General features: G+C 45.9%; 1 protein-coding gene across 2 annotated transcripts in view; it reads left to right on the forward strand.

Moving 5' to 3' along the window:
* The window catches only part of Nt5c2 (5'-nucleotidase, cytosolic II), a 148501-nt gene that overhangs the window by 24479 nt on the left and 111631 nt on the right, over positions 1-12391 (forward strand). The window contains exon 2 of one of the 2 annotated variants that reach the window (XM_052760651.1): positions 3926-3972. The exons of the other annotated variant lie outside the window; for it this stretch is intronic. The gene's annotated coding sequence lies outside the window, so the exon portion shown is untranslated. The remainder of the gene's footprint in view (positions 1-3925; positions 3973-12391) is intronic. 2 annotated transcript variants of the gene reach the window in all.

Below are 12391 nucleotides of genomic sequence, written 5' to 3' on the forward strand. Positions count from 1 at the left end.
GTTAGCGCCTTTCTTCAAACCTACTCCCTTTTATAATTTCTGTCATTCAGAGTGTGGATGTTCTGCCTGTGAGAAATTCTTCCTTCTTGCTGAGTTCATCTCTACCGTGGACCTTAATGTTTATTTCCATGGGGAGAAGGATCTGAGACTCTCTTAAGGTAGACCTGCTGCTGGTGCAGTGAGGATCTCAGTGACCTCACGGCAGGAACAGGCCTCTCTGCCTCTTCCCTGAACCACACCATCAGGCTTGAGTTTACAGCAGGGGGCACTCTGTGGTTTAGAAAGAAAGCTACAAATGGAAGCCAGTTGTCTTTCAAGGACTGATGAGCAACCTCCATGCTGACCTTCATCATAATCCACAATGGTTTTGAAAGTAGGAGTGGAGTTCTTGCAGTGGAACTCAGAATAGTTTCTGGAGTGTCTGTTTAGACTGTGTGAAGTAGACTTTATAAAATTTGATGCCTCTCTGTGAGATAGAACCCATACTTGACACTGCTTGGGTGACTAGATAGCCCAGAGACCTAGGATAAAACCAAATATTACTGAACTTAAAACGAAAAAAAAGTAGAGATAAAATGACTCCTAATAATATTCTGATATACTCATAGATCAGTGCCTTCTTCAGTCATCATAGAGAAGCTAACTCCTGTAGCAGATGGAAACAAATACAGAGATGTAGAGCCAGATGAGAGTGAGAGTGAGTGTGTGTGTGTGTGTGTGTGTGTGTGTGTGTGTGTGTGTGAGAGAGAGAGAGAGAGAGAGAGAGAGAGAGAGAGAGAGAGAGAGAGAGAGAGAGAGAACGTAACATCTTGGAACACACAGCTCTTACTGGGATGTCTCCAGCAAATCCCTCCCCTCAGAGCTGAGGGAACCCATGGAAGAGGAGACAGAGGAATGTAAGAACCAGGGGGGATGGAGAACACCAGAACAAGGCTCTAAACCAACTGAGCAAAGCTCGTATGAATCACAGAGACTGGAGCAGCATGCACAGGGCCTACGCTGGTCCGCACCGGGTCCTCTGCATAGATATTACAGCTTCCATTATAGTATTTTTATGGGACTAACTCCTGAGTGTGTGAGCAAGTGGATCTCTGATTCTTGTGCCTGCTCTTGGGGCTCTTTTCCTTCTGTTGGTTTGCCTTGACCAACTTTGATATGATGGTTTTTGTTTTATCTTATTATAGCTCATTTTGTTATGTTTTGTTGTTATCTCTTAGAAATTCTTTTCTAATGAGAGACAGAAAGGGAGTGGATCCTGATGGGAGGAGTAGAGGAAAGAGAAGCTGTAATCAAGATATATTGTATGAGAAAAGAATCCATTTTCAATAAAAAGAAGGGGGAAAAAGATTTTGTCTAGTTGCGTATAAGGCAGAAAAAAATCTGAGTCCACACCTTCATGGTGGCATTTGGAAGGTAAAGACAAGGATGATCAGGAGTTCAAGTCCAGCCGTGGCTACATAGTCAGTTTGAGGCCAGCATGGGCTACACAAGACCCTATCTCAATAAAAGAAAAGTTGCCTTCTGTCACTTCTGTAACTGGAGGCAAGGCAAGTCCAACTGGACAAGGTTTTCTGTGTATAGTATTTAGCCCTGGGTTGCCCCACCTTTAGCTGCTTGAATATGAGGCAAGGAGGAGGAGTACCTCATCGCTTTACAGCAGGGTTGTGAAATGGAATCCTTTTGCAACCTGGTGGTAGTGCAGTACAGAAAGGTGGGGAAATGTGGGCAAAATAAGTATCATGGAGTCTTGGTAGAGATGAGACATTCCTCACCTCTCTTTTGAGAGTCTTTGTTTCCTGAATAGTGTACACTGGCAGGAAATGGGCAAAGAAAACCCACTGAAGCGGGGAAAGTTAACACCTGGTGACTCTGGTGGGTGGTGGTGATGGTGGGTGGTGGTGACTCTGGTGGATGGTGGTGATGGTGGGTGTTGGTGACTCTGGTGGGTGTTGGTGACTCTGGTGGGTGGTGGTGACTCTGGTGGGTGGTGGTGACTCTGGTGGGTGGTAGTGACTCTGGTGTTTGGTGGTGATGGTGGCGACTCTGGTGCTCATGCTGGTGGTGTTGGTGGTGATGGTGGTGATGGTAGTGGTGGTGGTCAAGTGGAGAGTTTTAGCTGAAAATGTGCTAAGACTGGAAATCTCTCAGTCATCCATCACTCCCAACCCAAGAAACAATGGCCAAACATGTGAAGGTGAGTGTGGGGGTCCAGTGCTGCCAGCCACAGGAAAACATATGGAACTCAGCTACTATCACAAAAGTCAAGGACTTCTCCAAAGGTCAAGCCATGGCTTAAGAAGTCTTGGTGATATTTTAGCTTTTGTGTGTGTGTGTGTGTGTATATATATATATATATATATATATATATATATATATATATATATATATATATATATAAATATTAGCTGGTTCCTAAATGATTTTCTTGCGTGCTTCCAAGAACTCCTAATGGTGTATTTATCTAAAATGCCTATCAAGCATCCAAGGCCATATGAAACAACACCTGTCTCCTAGGTCAGGTGGATAGCTTTATTTCTTACGCAATTTAGGGTGAGACCCTCCTTTCTTATACATCCTTACTAATAGACCCCTAACTTTTTACCTAACCACTTCTAGGAGTGTAGACTGAGCACATAGATCCCCTTTCTCATATACTACCCAGACATTAGCCCTCAGTTGACCTCCTCTTTTACCACTCCCATTTGGGGTTGTAAAAGAAAGCCTGGTGGTCACTGCCTGAGGAAAATTCTTACCTGTCTTTATGACCCTGTAGAATTCAAGTCTGGTGACCTTGCTCGACCAGGGGATTGCTATTGCTTGGGTTTATAACTGGATTCCTGGGAGACTTAGGAGGGATGTGTAGAACTTAGAGACGGAGAACGGAGAGGGATAAGGAGGATCTTGACCAGAGAGAACATGTGGAGGAGATGGAAGATGAGGAAGAGTCAGATGGGGAAGTACTGGCTGGGTAAGAACAAGGTGAAAAGGACCTAGATGAGGCAGAATTAAGACGAGAGAATTAAGATAGAACTTAGAGGGAGCAGTAGATAAATATAGAGAGAAATCAGGTAAGAAAGGAGCTAGGCACGAGAACAGAACTGAAGCTGTGTAAATAGGATGTTATGCCAGAGGAATTAAAGAGAGTGGACTATAGAGCTCGGTGTGCTGAGATTTTATTTCCCAAAAATAGTCCTCGCCGTTAGTAGTTCTCTCTCCTGAGCCCCTGGGATGTATAATATTAAGGCTGGTCCCTCTAATATTATACAAGAGTCCAGTGTAGAACATTACTGGAACTCAGAGCAGGAAGGCCCTTCAGCAGGGTCAGGGTTGGATGGGGGGAGCACTTTCTCCTTTTCTCCTCCCTTTCTTCCTTCTTTCCTTCCTTCCTTCATTTCTTTCTTCCTCTTCCTCCTTCTCTCCCCCTGCCCCGTCCCCTCTCGACAGGGTCTTATGTAGGCTGGGTCTCACAGTGGAGCTGAGGCTGGCCTTGAACTCCACCCTCCACCCCCCAAGTGTTGGGCTTCCAGGCTTCATACATCCCGTTCAGGGAGAGTCTTCAGCAGCGGCACATGTGGCTTGGGAGATGCAGTCTTTTCTGTGTCCCCCATCAGGCCCAAAGACCCCACATCAGACCCACACACGTGTTCTCTAATGAACAGAATGTGTCTTTATTCCCTGTCCTTAGAGCACGTGGAAGTGAAACCAGCTCCTTTGGATTGTTAGACAACTCCAGGTGAGGAGAAAGTGACACCAGACTCTTTGCTAAACTTCCACGTGTGTGGTCAAGTTGGCTGTGTTTTAAAAGTGATCTCGTGTGTCCCAGGATGGTTTCAGGTCTAGTCAGGTTATGCTGATTCCGTAAATTAAAAGTGGTCTTCTGAGAAACTAACCACTGCTTTATATCTTCCCTCATATTCCTTTCCAGTTTCTTTGGAGAGCAAGACTAGGCCAGAGGAAGATAGGAACACAAAAGTGAGTAGTCGGGCCTCATCCCACCGGACTCTCTGCAGCTCTCTGTCTGTAGCTGAGTTGTCGTCTACCTGGAACTCCCCCTTCCCACCCAGCGCGGCATCCCTCCCCTGCTGCCCCTCCCACTTCACTGGTGATTGTGCTCGTGCTCTGTGCTCTGCAGTGAATGACTAGTGACTTATATTTTCTAGTGTTCCCGTAAATTTTCTTTCCATTTTTGAGACAGGGCTTCCTATAGCCCAAGCTGGCCCCGAACTCAATATGTAGCTGAGGATGGCCTTGAGCTCTGGTCTTCCTGCTTTCACCCTCTGAATGCTGAGGTTACAGGTGTGTACTGCCTTGTCCACTGAGCACATACATTTATTTAATTTTTCAAATGTTTATTTATTTTGTTTTATATGTGTGAGTGTTTTGTCCCGTGTATGTGATGGCACCACTGCACAAGTGTCTGATGCTGGAGGAGGTTAGAAGAGGGGTTAACTAGAGTTAAGGATGTTAGTGAGCCACAATGTGCTGCTAACTGAACCCATGTCCTCTGGAAGACCAACAAGTGCCCTTAACCTCTGAGCCATCTCTCTATCCTCACATAAATTTATTTTATTTTATTTATTTATTTTAGTTTTTTGAGAAAGGGTTTCTCTGTGTTCTGGCTGTCCTGGAACTCCCTGTGTAGACCAGGCTGGCCTCAATTTCACAGAGATCTGCCTGCCTCTGCCTCCCAAGTGCTGAGATTAAAGGCGTGAGCCACCGCCTTCGAAAAAAGACAAGGTTTCTCTGTAGCGCTGGTTGTTCTAGAACTTGCTCTGTAGACTAGGCTGGCCTTGAACTTACAGACTACACTTATTTTTGAAGAAATTAATTAGGCTGTTTATTCTACCTCTAGGAGTTTATGACTAATGACTTGGAGCTTTTAAAACATTTCCTGGAAATGCAGGCAGTCTGGGCCTGATTCAAAGGCTTATCTTTCTATTTCTTCATTAAGAACAACCTAGTACTTCGCTCTCCAAGCCCAGGATTTTGTTTGTTTGTTGGTTGGTTGTTGTTGTTTTCTTAATTCTTTCTCAGTTCCAAGCAGGTTTCAGCTATAAATTGAGGTAGTATCAAATTTGTAGTAGACTTGCATTAGAATGGTAATGAAAAGTAGTAGTTGAGGGCATGTGTGTGCAAGTGCCCAGCCACAAAGCTGGCCCCAGAAAGTGTGGCTCTTAAGAACATCCACAGGTCAGCTCAGGCTCTGAAGACTGTTCAAATGGTTTTTGTAAAACCAGGAAATTATATTTTAAAAACCCTATAGTTTAGGAAAAACACATACAAGCTACTAACCCAATAACAGAGACATGGAAGTTTGGGGAGATCCTGGCTGATGAGATTCAGGTTCTGGAAGAGTCAGGATCTGAACCGGTTTGCTGAAGATGTAAGCAGCAGTGATGAGACAGTTAGGAGCACAGAGAGCAGGCTGGCTCTAGGTTGGGGTTGAGCCCGGCCTCTCCTTGGGGCAAGGAATTTAGAGTTCTCTAAGAGTTAGCCAGCCCTGACAAACCAAACACTGGTGGCCCGAGTCGCTGTATAGTTGGTCAATACCACAAGGGGGCAGTATGGACCAACAGCTTGTGCCTTGCCCGACTTTGGTTTTGTAGATTCTTTTGAGCCAAGAGCTGCAGTAAGCAGGAGTTGAAAGCCACACCACAGACCTTAGTTTGTGGGACTCTTTTAATAGAGGTTGCAGTGACAGATTAATAACAGGTCCACCTTGTGTGGTGAGTGTCAGGGTGACACACTTGGAGGACCTAATGCTGAGGAGTTGAAGTGTATTGCCCAATTTTTAAATCTATTTATTTATGTTCTAATTTTTGAGATGGGATCTCACTAGGGAGCACTGATTGGCCTACAATTTGCTATGTTGACTAGATGGCATTGAACTCACAGAGATCTCTGCCTGCTTATGCCTCTTGAGTGCTGGGATGACAGATATGAGATACATGCCCCACTTTCTTTTTAAAATCTTGATGTGTGTGTGTGTGTGTGTGTGTGTGTGTGTGTGTGTGTGTGTGTGTGTTTATGGCTGTGAGTGTGAGCATACACCTGCCATGGAGCACATGTAGAGATCAGAAATAACTTTGGATGTTGGTCCTTGCTTCCCATCTTGTTTGAAATGGGGTCTCTTGTTCCTTGGTGCATATGCCAGGCTAAGTGGCCCACAAGCTTCTGGGAATTCTCTGCTTCCCATTGTGCTGTAGGAATGCTAGAATTACAGGTGCACACTATAGCATTTGACTTTACAGTAGGTTCTGAGGATCCAAATCCAGGTTCTTAGGCTTGTGCAGCAAACACTTTACCCACATAGCCCTCTCCTGATCCTGGAAGATGTCTTAAAAAAAAACAAATAAACAAACAAAAAAACAACCCACTAGTGAACTTATTTGTTTTATGCTCCTTTCTTTAATATCTCTTTAATTCAATAGCCAAGTATTGAGGCAGGCATTATTATTCTCATTTAACAAATAATTTTATCACTTGGTTTCTAATTATTCCACACTTCCACCCAGTGACTCTGATATGACCTGTGTTTAGCTGGCTACTGGTTAACTCACTGTAAAGTACAACAGAATGGAAGGACCATGGGCCTTGGTGTTGGCTGATATGGAGATTGTGTAGGTCAGTACTTGACCAGTTGAGTCCACTAGGCCCCAGGGGTGACTATGCATCGTCACCTTAGCCCTCTGTAAAGGCCCATCCCAGATCAATGAATGGCAGGCAGGTTGCCATCCAGGGCTCTTCAGAGAAATGCTCACCTCTACCCTTTTTCTGCAGGAGCAGCCAAGCAGATCATGGAGCTGGGAGCTCTGCAGTTGGCTCCAGCCTCTGGGACAGGGGGCAAGGGGACATATGGGAGGGCAGGGCCTGGGCACCCTGCCATAGCTGTGCCTTTAGTTAATATTTATCTTTCTCCTTCTGCCCGGAGACAGAGGGGACCTTAACCACAGACTGAAGAAAACCCCAGGGCCTTGGAAAAGCTGGTTCCTGTGAGGGATGACTCAGGCAGTGTCCCCCAACCTGGCTTCTGGGCAGGTCTTTTGTGTGGTTATTAGAGACCACATTATTTATCTGCTCAGCAGGATTGTCTCCTAGGAGTCCAGGAGGGCCCAGGTGGGTAATAAATGCAGAACCTTGTTGAAGTCTGATTTCTGAACAAAATGACTTTCCCTGGGGAGACCCCGTGGGTCTCATCTGGGTGTGGCAATACCGCCTCTAGCTTGGCTTTCTAAAACCCATTTCTTTAGTGTTTTCATTCCCAAAGGAAGCTTGTAAATTGAGCTCCAGATTCCTTAGCACAATCTAGAGCTGATCAGAATTTCTGCCAACTCATGGTTCTTCCTCTCGTCATGTGCCCTGTCGCCCGGGCTTCTCCGTGTGGCCTGGGAGCCACCTTCTTCAGAGTCATTAAGGACATGATTTCTGGAGCCCAGACAAACTGAATTTAAAATGTAGCTCCTCAGCCCCAGACCACAGCTGCTGGTGGGCCTGAGAATCTGCATTTGGACATCTATACCGATTCTCGTGAAGACTGCAGTGTAAGGACTGTTTGTTCAAGCAAGACCAGAGCTTTCCTGACTCATGAGCAGCCACCCCAGTGGACTGCCTTCCTTGGGCCTTTTCTTCATCCTTCTGAGGACACAACCTGCCAGACGTTATTTTCACCCATGACGTGATTCCTGAGAACCATTTATTTCAGATTCTTTGTTATTATCTTTTTTAAAGCAGGGTCCATATGTAGCTCGCTGCAGATCCCACTGTGGCCTCACCCTCTCACTAATCCTCCTGCTTTAGCTGCTTCATGTTGAGATTGATGTGGAGCTACCATACCCGGGTCACTTCAGAATTCTCCACCTTCTAACTGTAACGATGTGATTACCACCTCCGTCAGGCATGCCTTGGACCTTGTCATGATGCTGTAGCTCAGAAATGCCAGCCTACTGGTTTCTGACCAGAACTTCCTACCATTAGTTTGCTTACTTCCCCAATACTCAGGCTGCCCTGTTCCTGGCATGCCTGTCTGCATCTCTTTTTGAAAATAAATGGCCGGAGCTCCAGTGGCGCAATGGGTTATGTGCGGTACTTTATGAAAATGAATGGCTTTGGGCTTTGGCGATGGCTCAGTTGGTAAAGTGCTTCACCTGATCTGAGTTCAATCCTCAGAACTTGTTTAAAAATTTGGGTCATGATGGTGTGCCCTTGTAATCCCAGCATGGAAGAGGCAGAGACAGGAAGATCTCTGGGGCTTTTTAGTCTAATTGATGAGCTCCTGAAAGGACCAAGCAGATGCCATAACAGGCTATCAGTCTTCTCTCAGTGATCAGGCCTCAATTTCAGTTTCCTGAGACTTAAGCAAGCAGTTTCTGGGAGGGCCATGACATAGTCCTTGCAGTAGCTCCCTTTCTGCAGGTACTCTGACTGCTCAAGGTTCAGCCATTTGTTTACTGTCTGGGACCCCTCACCAACTTATAGAGTTACGTGCATGAGTCATTGTGAATGTGCGAGGCCAGCCAGCCTTCATGGCAGCTCAAGGACAGAGCCTGGGACTTGTCCAGGCCTGCCCCAAAATGATAACTGTAACCCCCAACCAGTAAATTCAAAGGTTATATACCCTCACCCAATCATATGATGCAAAGGCTTGTACCACCCTGCTTGCGGTTTTTCCCTTTAAAAACCCCTCACCCTGAGAGCTCAGGGCCATCCTCCTCCACCCACTGTGTCAGATGTTGGACTCCGACCAAGCCCAAGCTTGCTTGTTATCAATAAACCCCTGTGTGTTTTGCATCGAATATCGGCTCTGTGGTGGTCTTGCTCAGGGGTCTTGCGACGTGGCCACAACACTCCCAGTCAAGGAAGACTCCATCTCAAAGGAGGCAGATGGCATTCCTGTGGGTGACACCTGAGGTTGCCTTCCAGCATGCACCTTCATACAGAAACATGCATACACATGCATGCATATGTTTTTCCTTTCTTCTTCCATGTCTTCCTCCCATCTGAACACATACCCTCACTTGGGTACCTTGGTCCTGTGCGCCACCATCACTGTGGTCCTCTGCATCACCATCACTGTCTCCCTTTCTTCTTCTTCTTCTTCTTCTTCTTCTTCTTCTTCTTCTTCTTCTTCTTCTTCTTCTTCTTCCTTCTTCTTCTTCTTCTTCTTCTTCTTCTTCTTCTTCTTCTTCTTCTTCTTCTTCTTCTTCTTCTTCCTTCTTCTTCCTTCTTCTCCTCCTCCTCCTCCTCCTCCTCCTCTTCTTCTTTTTTTCCTTTTGGTTTTTCGAGACAGGGTTTCTCTGTGTAGCTTTGCACCTTTCCTGGAACTCACTCTGTAACCCAGGCTGGCCTCGAACTCACAGAGATCCACCTGCCTCTACCTCCGAGTGCTGGGACTAAAGGCGTGTGCCACCACCGCCCGGCTCTCCCTTTCTTCTTCCTGGCCTTCTCCTGACTGTCCATAAACACAATCAAGGTTCTCTCATCCCGACAAGGTATCTTCTGCAGCCATAAGCCAGTCTTGGAAGCTCCTCTCACAGTGTAGTTTATCAAAACAGAAAGCTCTGTTTGCTGCTGACTCGTCTCGACCCTATCCTTTTCCCACCTGTTCAGCAAGTCCTAAGGCAGTTTTGAGCTGCCTGACATGGGTGCTGGGATCCGAACTCACATTCTCTGGAAGAGCAGCAGGTTTTCTTGACTGCTGAGCCATTTCTCCAACACTTAAATTACATTTTAAATTGAGTTACTAGATATTAGGTTTCCATCTGATTTTTTTCATACCTCTTTCAGTTTGGTTAAGCTCCTAACCCCCTCCTTGCTTAAGCCTTCTCAGCCTCTCTTACTGTCCTCCTTCTTTTAACTCACCCTTCCTCTCCAAGCCTTTCTGCTTTTCTGGCTTCTATAGGTATGAAACACACACAACTAGAAATTCGAAGCTAGGATCTACATATGAGGAGCACATGTGGCATTTGTCTTTCTGGGCTTGGGTTACCTCGGTATAAAATTTTCCAATTTCATCCATTTACCTAAAATGTCATAATTTCATTTTTCTTTACAGCTCTATAAAATCCCATGTGTATATGTACCACGTTTTCATTATCTGTTCATCAGTTTATGGAAGTCGGGACTGATTCCATTTTCTAGCTATTGAGAATAGAGCAGCAGTGCACATGGATGAGCAAGTATCTCTGTGGTAGAATACGGAGTCCTTTGGGTATTGGACATGAGCAGTCACACTGTTCCCCTGCTTGTGGTTTGGCGGGAAGGAAACTACTGTTTCTCCTGTGGTGTTATCAGGGATGCTTCTTGATTCGGAGAGATTGCTTGGTAGAGATGCATTCCTTCCTGGTCCTCAGTCACAGCCTTCTCTTTACCACCACCACACACACACACACACACACACACACACACACACACACACACACACACACACACACACTGCTGCTCCAGAAAGCAGCAGACCCGATCTTGGGAGTCAGATTTTCCTTCAGTATCTTCTTTAAACTGGGCAGCGCTAACTCAGACCAGGCAGGTGTAACTCTGGCCGGACAGGGCATCTATGGGATGCCACAGAAAGAAAAGCGTCCTTAGGGCTGCTTTGGGTAGAAGGTTCCCATTGCCTGACCCAGAGGGCTTAAGGGAAATGGGTCTTCTTTATTGTTTGTTGTTTTGTTGTGTTGTGAGACAGGGTCTCACATAGCCCACACTGGTCTCAGTCTCACTATATAACTGAAGCTGGTCTTGAGTTCCTGATCCTCCTGATGCTACCTCCCAAGTGCTAGGATTATAGTCATGTGTCACCGTGCCCAGCCCAGGAAATGGGCCTTTTGATGGTAGAGGTTGACAGCCTTGCTGAAGTAGTAGAACTGTTGAACTCTGAGGCCACAGGGAAGTCCTCAGAAGAATGAAGTCATCTCAAGAGGGCTGGCAGGAAGAGAAGGGGAAGAGGAAGTATAGAACTTAGAGGAGTCTTTGCCATAACATGCAGCTTCATCCAGAAGCCATTGCTGCTCGTTCTGCATTGGGAACAGGAATGAACGCGAGAAAGAGAACACTCCTTTTCCCTTCTGCACAAGTTCTTGGGCCACCCTGTCTCAAGCCTTCAAATCTCACTTGAGTCAGTCACCTTGACCAGGACCTTCAGTTCCCAGAGGAGCAGGACTTTTTCCACTGAGAGGTCCGTGAAAGAGACAGTCCCTCACCCCTGAAACTGTAGGACTTGTCCATGAGGACCAGGAGAGCTTTGGATTGCACTGGAGAGCTGTCTTCTTCAGAAGTTACACTTCCCCATCTTCAAGAGAGACCTCCGAGGGTGCCAGGGTAGAAAGAAAGTCTCCAGGGGAGATTGCGTCTCTCACCTCCGAGGGTGGTGGTGAGTACCCACTAAAACAGAGACTTTCTGGCCACACTGCAGAGTGACCCTGGCCACCAACCTTCAGCCATCTCTGTGCCTGTACAACTCACCAAAGGTCTTGAGACTGAAAAAAAAAAAATGGAAGTGAAGAGTTGCTGGTCCCTAGGCCCTGTACAGAGCACCAGAAGATGGCTAGGAGTCAACAGGTAGAGAAAGAATTCATCGGCCAGGACACAGTAGAAAAGTTGACTTGGTGCAAACAAGAGCACAGCAGGCATGGGCAGTGACAGAAGAGAAGCCTGCTTAGTCAGGCTCTTTATTGTGGTGTTTACTGTGTGCTTGAATGCATGTGTCTGTATTTGTCTGTCTGTCTGTCTGTCTCTGTCTCTCTTTGTTTCTGTCTCTTTCTGTGTGTTTCTCTCTCTCTCTCTCTCTCTCTCTCTCTCTCTCTCTCTCTCTCTGTGTTGTGTGTGCACGCGTGTGTGTTATGAGGGATTGAACCTAGAACCTGAGGCATGTTAGGGAAGCATTCTACCGCTGAACTACATACTCTCTCTATCCCAGCCTTTACGCTGGTGAATTTTCAACAGTTTCTCAAGTGAACAGAATTGTATAATGAAGCTCCCACCAGTGCCTGAGGCATAGCCACCAGTTTTGTTAGAATGGACACTAAGCGAACTTCTGGCCCAGTGTGCTTACTCCCCAGTTTGGGTCATGCCACACACTTTGTGCCAAAAGAAATCGTCTTACCAGGTTACTTTCACCTTGTTTATGCGTGTCTTTATGTAACACAGAAAATATTCTTTCCCAACAGAAGTGCATGCCTGTTACCTCAGCACTCCAGAGATGGAGGCAGGAGGATCAATAGTTTAAGGTCATTCTTAGTTATATTTCAAGGTTGAAGTCAGCCTATGCTATATGAAATTGTGCCTCAAAACAAAACAAAAACAAACCTACCAAACCAAAAAAAACCCCACAAAAACAACAACAAAAAACCTACCATAAAAAACAAACAAAACTTCCCCCAAAAATACTAATGTGTAA

This window comes from Peromyscus californicus, unplaced genomic scaffold (genome assembly GCF_007827085.1).
Source record: "Peromyscus californicus insignis strain IS unplaced genomic scaffold, ASM782708v3 Scaffold_4__1_contigs__length_199733344, whole genome shotgun sequence".
NCBI lineage: Eukaryota > Metazoa > Chordata > Mammalia > Rodentia > Cricetidae > Peromyscus > Peromyscus californicus.